This window comes from Lonchura striata, chromosome 9 (genome assembly GCF_050655825.1).
Source record: "Lonchura striata isolate lonStrDom1 chromosome 9, ASM5065582v1, whole genome shotgun sequence".
Taxonomy (NCBI): domain Eukaryota; kingdom Metazoa; phylum Chordata; class Aves; order Passeriformes; family Estrildidae; genus Lonchura; species Lonchura striata.
Window position 1 is genome coordinate 30,669,023 of NC_140711.1, and position 6,378 is coordinate 30,675,400.

A 6,378-nucleotide genomic window follows, 5' to 3' on the forward strand; every position below is an offset into this window, starting at 1 on the left:
CACGTCCCGAGGGGTGTGCCAGGGCTCCCCTCCCCTGTGCCTGGGGCTGTGCCCTGCATCTGCAGGGAAGCGGAGCCAGTCCTGGGTGCCAGTCCCGGCCACCGAGGGGTGCAGAGGGTCAGAGCAGCCCTAAAGGAGCTTTAAACCCCCAGTGCTGATCCTGCAGCTGGCTCCAAAGCAGAGCATTGCAGCAGGCTGCAGCCCGCAGGGGCAGGGCTCCATTAATCCATTTTCCTGTGGCTCAGGCACCCTTTTAGCCAAACCTCCCATTTTCAGATGTAAATAAGAGCAGCTTCTAAACCCCTGCAGCAGCTGTTTTCTGCTGGGGGAGCAGGAGGGAGGAGGAAATGCACTGCACACGGAGGGGGGCCCTTTAAACCCAGTCTGGGAATCTCCTGAGCTGTTTTCCAGCAGTTTGTGCCCTTCCAGTGGCACCTCTGGGGTGACCAGCCTGTGACCCCACAATGTCACACTCAGGAAGCACACCCTGACTTTCTGCACCGCCGATTTATTCTGACAGAATGAAGGAATGGTTTGGGTTGGAAGGGACCTTAAATCCCATCCATCCCACCCTGCCATGGCAGGACCACCTCCCACTGTCCCAGGTACTCCAAGCCCAATGTCCAACCTGGCCTTGGGCACTGCCAGGGATCCAGGGGCAGCCACAGTTGCTCTGGAATTGCATCCCAGACAGGAATTCCCAATTCCCAATGTCCCACCCATCCCTGCCCCCTGGCACTGGGAGCCATTCCCTGGGTCCTGTCCCAGTCAGGAATTCCCAATTCCCAATGTCCCACCCATCCCTTCCCCCTGGCACTGGGAGCCATTCCCTGTTCCTGTCCCTCCATCCCAGTCCCTCTCCAGCTCTCCTGGAGCCCCTCCAGGCCCTGGCAGGGCTCTGAGCTCTCCCTGGAGCTTCTCCTCTCCAGGTGAGCCCCCTCAGCTCTCCCAGCCTGGCACTGCCTCATTCCAGAGTGAGGGAATGCAGGACACACAGTCTGATCCTGCAATTCTGCAGTCATTCCACTAAAACACACTCACAGTTCCCTCCAAATGATCTCGAGATCATTTGCCCTGCAGACCCCAGGATCTGCTCCCCTGCACACCCAGACCTGGGCAGACAAAGAGCAGCAGCTGGGCACTGCCAGGTCCTGCTCGGAGGCTGGAGCAGAACGCCTGAGCCCTGCCCGGGTCCAGACAGATTTTGGGATGTGCTGTCAGGGATCCTGAGCAAACCAAGAGTTTGGTGCCACAGGAGCAGAGCCACTGCCACCTCCTGCCCCACGAGCCACGGAGCTCGGGCTCTTCCCAGCCCTGCTCTGCTCCTGGGGACTGAAACCCCACCAGGGAAAGGCTCATTAAGGTGTTTAATTGGGTTTGGGTGGCTCAGCCCGCTCTGCAGTGGGGATGAGGCTCTGCTCCCACAGCAGCAATCCTGCAGTCTGCAGCTTGGGAAGGACCTCTGAGAGCATCCGTGGCTGCAGCACAAACTTCCCCAGGCCCTGTGGGAAAGGATCAGAGAAAAGAATGAGAAACAATTCTCATCTCAACTCACTGCCTGTTACTGTCAGCTTGTGCAATGAGTTGTGGAGATTTGCTTACCAAAGAGTCCTTTCTCAATTAGCCAGTGGTGGTAGTGTTATAATTGAAGGACCAATTAGGTCCAGCTGTATCATATCTGCCTATAAAAGCAATGAGTTTCTCAATAGTGATATATATAATGAAGAGATTGACCAACCTTCTGTAAATCACAGGGTCAGTGCTGATTGTCACCGCTTTGGGGATCTCCTGCTGTGGCAATTGGGAAGTTTTGTGCTGCTGTCCGTGGCCAGAGCTCCTGCCTCACAGCTGCTAACCCAAACCCCCCGAGGGGAGCTCCAGCTGCCTCCCTGAAGGGCAGCAGGGCACAGCAGCCCCAGTGAGCCAATCTCCTGAAATTAAAACTGAATGCAAGTGGCTCTCTCCAGCCTTTTATCTTCTCCAATAATTTCTAGATGCGATTGTGGGGCCAAAGGGCAGTCCCAGCACACCCGAGAGAAGAGGGGAGTTCCTGGCTGTGTTAATTAACTCATTTCCCCTCTTTGCTGGGCTCAGGGAGGTCACTCAGCAGCAGCTCCTCGGGGCTTGCTCTGAGCTGCACCGAGCAGTGACCAAGCACCGTGATGGGAAGGGGAAACTTTCTCCTGGCAAGGAGAGCCCAGGCACCCAGAGCTCCCTGGGGGCTGTGCTGGGCAGGGGCTGACGGACCCTGAGCAGCTCCGCCAGCACCAGCAGGTGCAGAACACCCAGACCTCTGCTTTCCTGCAAGAACTTCACACCGCAGGCTGAGCTGTTGGAACTGAGCAGGTGCCCAGCAGTGGATTCCCTGCTGGGTGGGTGAGGGATCCCAGGATGAATTCAGAGCAGTGAATTCAGAGCAGTGGATTCCCTGCTGGGTGGGTGAGAGGTCCCAGGATGAATTCAGAGCAGTGGATTCCCTGCTGGGCGGGTGAGGGATCCCAGGATGAATTCAGAGCAGTTCTGGCCATGCTCTGAGCAGTGGATTCCCTGCTGGGTGGGTGAGAGGTCCCAGGATGAATTCAGAGCAGTGGATTCCCTGCTGGGTGGGTGAGAGGTCCCAGGATGAATTCAGAGCAGTTCTGGCCATGCTCTGAGCAGTGGATTCCCTGCTGGGTGGGTGAGAGGTCCCAGGATGAATTCAGAGCAGTGGATTCCCTGCTGGGTGGGTGAGAGGTCCCAGGATGAATTCAGAGCAGTTCTGGCCATGCTCTGAGCAGTGGATTCCCTGCTGGGTGGGTGAGAGGTCCCAGGATGAATTCAGAGCAGTTCTGGCCATGCTCTGAGCAGTGGATTCCCTGCTGGGTGGGTGAGAGGTCCCAGGATGAATTCAGAGCAGTGGATTCCCTGCTGGGCAGGTGAGGGATCCCAGGATGAATTCAGAGCAGCTCTGAGCAGTGGATTCCCTGCTGGGTGGGTGAGGGATCCCAGGATGAACTCACAAAGTTCATTGAGGATGGATCCTGCTCCTGGCCAGCCTCTGTGCCTGGGGGATTGTGTTTGGGGCTCTGGCTGGGAGCTGCACCCACAGCCTGGAGCAGACGGGGCACACGGAGCCGTCCCTCCACCCCACAGCCCTGTCCCCACCCCAGCACAGCCCGTGGTGGCATTGCCATGGCAATCAGCACCACACAGGGACTAAAAATAAACCCCAGCTCTGCAGAGCACCGAGATCATCCCAGTGCCAGCCTGAGTCAGCCAGCCCAGCCTGGCGCTGATGGGGGCTGCTGCCTCCCTGCTCTGCCCACCCAGGGCTGCTGCTGAGCCCCCCGAGCTCCTCCCTCAGCCCTGGGCTCTGCCACTGAGTGCCCAGGTGGGTGGGCAGCACTCCAGTGGTCACCCAGGGACCCTCCTCTTTTCCTCTGAACCCCAAAAATTCCCCAATTCCTGAGCAGCATCCCCCCTCCACACCACGGAACCCCAACAGCTGGGCCAGCTCCAGCCCCAAAACAGAGCTGGGCCCCTGTCGGTGCCTTGTTCCAGGTCACCTTGCCCAAATTGTGACAGAATTACTGCAAAAGCAGCGCTGGGAGCATTTCCCAGGGGATAAAGGCTGCTCAAAACATCATTCCTGGGCAGAAACCCCACAGCAGCCACCACCCTTCTCTGTGATCAACCCACAGCTCAGAGCCAGCTCTCCTCCGAGCTTCATTTACCCCACAACGGGTTTTTTCCACCCTAAATAACATTGAGAAAAAGGAAGAAATCCTGCAAGCAGCTTTATATTGATCTCTGTATTCCCAACCACTTGGGGAAAGGAGAAACATCCTCTACAGAGCTCTAAAGGGGCTCTCGAGCAGACATTTAAATCAATTACATCCATAACAACAGCTTGCTCAGCCCAAAACACACTCCTGTTCATAACGTATTTTTACACATGAGCCCTTAAAAAATAAAATAAAAAAAGAGTCACACCAAGGTTGAAACATAATATTTTTATTTGTGGATAAAAATTAAGGCTCACAGTACTTTATCATTTCACAAGCAGAAAAACGTTAAAAATTGAGACTGATGGGGCGTGGCCCCGATACAAATTCCTCCACTTGCTGACATGTTTCACTGAATACTCAGGCTGAACAACTGTACAGGGCAGCTGCAGGTGTTAGTTTGTAAACCAGGTGCTAGGCAGAGCTGGTTTTTAAGAAATGTGAGCAGAGGATGATGATGTTTCTCGCCACTCTGGCTGTGCAGGGCACAGGGGTGGCACAGGAACAGCCCGAGCTGCTGGGATGGGCACAGGGGCACAGACCCCACTGCCACGAGGCATTCTGGCTCACAGTGCCACAGCTCACACCTGGAACGTTCCATTTGCAGCCTGCCGAGCTGAGCAGGGCAGGGTGCTGCCCAGCTCCAGAGCAGAGCAAGGCAGCCCAGGGCAGCAAGGCTGGCAGACAGGGTGCCCAGGCCAGGGCGCAGCTCCAAGGGGGATTTTTCCAAGGGTGGATAGAAGGTTCCTGCCCAGGGGAGCTGCAGGGGTGTCCCAGGGGCAGCAGCTCCCTGCAGCCCCCAGCCCTGCAGCTGCAGGGGCGCAGCCTGGGCAGAGGGCAGCAGGGGCTGGGCTGCAGAGCTCTCTGTGTTATTTGCATTATTTTTAGCGATTCCTTCAGCTTTGCTTGTTTGCTGTCAAGGCAACACCGCCGTGGCAGCCGGGAGGACGAGCCTGTTGCTGTGAGAGCTGAGGGGGCTCTGCCTCCCACCAGATTCAGATTCAGCTCCTGGCTCTGCACCCTTTGGGGTGAGACACACCCAGGAATGACAGCAGCTGCCCCCAGCCTTTCCCTGACATTCCCCCCCTCTCAGCCCCCTGAATGTCAGGCTGGCCCAGAGGCTGGGAGAGGAGGAATATCAGGAGATGGCAAAGATTCCCAAAAGAGGCTCTTACCCCAGATATGTTGGTGCAGATCTCTTTATTCTGTGATGTCCATGTGGAGAGCGGGGCAAAAGAGGATGAACAGGAAATGTCAGGGGTCTGTAGAGACTTTGGGCAGGGTGGGCTTCCCTGGCTCTCCCGTTGGGGCAGGAAGGAGGGTCCAGGGGTATCTGATCAGAGTCACAGGGAATGGGGAAGGGGCACAGAGTGCCCGTGAGCTCACTGTGACACTTCCCACCAAACCAAAGTGCACAAAACTCCACTGGGAGCTCCCTCTGGGGTCAGCTTCACCTGCCAGGACAGCCCCACAGCCTCCCCTTGGCAGGTCTGAGCAGCACGGACCCATCCTGCAGCAGGGGAATGGAGAATTGCTGACATCACTGAAGCTCAGCGAGGCTGTGACAGCTGTGGGTGCAAATCACCACCCCCTTTTGGAAAGAGGTGACAGAGCTGTCGATTCAGCTGCCAAGCCCTCCTGGAGCAGGGCAGGAGGGGAGGCAGAGCCCCCCGCCCCAATTCCTGCCCCCCGTGTCCCCCAGCAGCCCCAGGACGCGGCTGGGACACGCCACCTCCTCCCCCTGCTGCAGAACACCCCTCAGTGACACAGCCAAAAATCCACATTTACACCAGCCAGGCATTTCCTAGGAGCAGAAATTTCCAAACCCCATTTCCATAACGTGTAGGCAGGGAACGTAGGAACAGGAAAATGCGTGCCACCAAAAATACAGAACAAACACTTTCAGTATCATTCCAGTTCACAAATCCAGGCGAGGGCAGAGAAGAGCTACAGCCATGGAATACTCCATGTTGCTGAGCAGTTTAAACCAAGTATTTTACCCCATGATACTACAGGGATCTCTCAGCTGAACAAAACACAACTGCTTGAACTGAAAACCCAGGGATAAGAGGGGTGGGCCTGGATGCCTGGGTAGCAGCAGGCTGCTGGAAGCTGCTCAGGTCAGAATCCAGCTGCTCATGTCATGGGAGTCTCAGGTGGATGGAAATGGCTCAGAGCTTCAGAAAGCTCCTGTCCAGTACCCATCTCAAATTATTGCTTCACTACCCACAGCAGGACACGAGTGCCAGGAGGGGCTGCAGGGCTGGGGAGCCCACCCCACCACCCAGCTGATCCTCCAGCTCAGCACAACACACCCAAAAACCCCTGTCAGAGCAGAGTGAGGGAAACAAACCATCACCAGGTACAAGGGGAGCAGTGCTGGGGCACAGCCCAGGAGCTCTGCTGTCCCTGCTGCAACCCAGGTTTGTCCTTCTGCCACCCCAGGGGCAGGGCTGGGAGCTCTGCTGTCCCTGCTGCAACCCAGGTTTGCCCATCCCAGAGCCAGGGCTGGGAGCTCTGCTGTCCCTGCTGCACCCCAGGTTTGTCCTTCTGCCACCCCAGGGGCAGGGCTGGGAGCTCTGCAGTGGCCCAGCAGGGACAGACAGACAGCCAC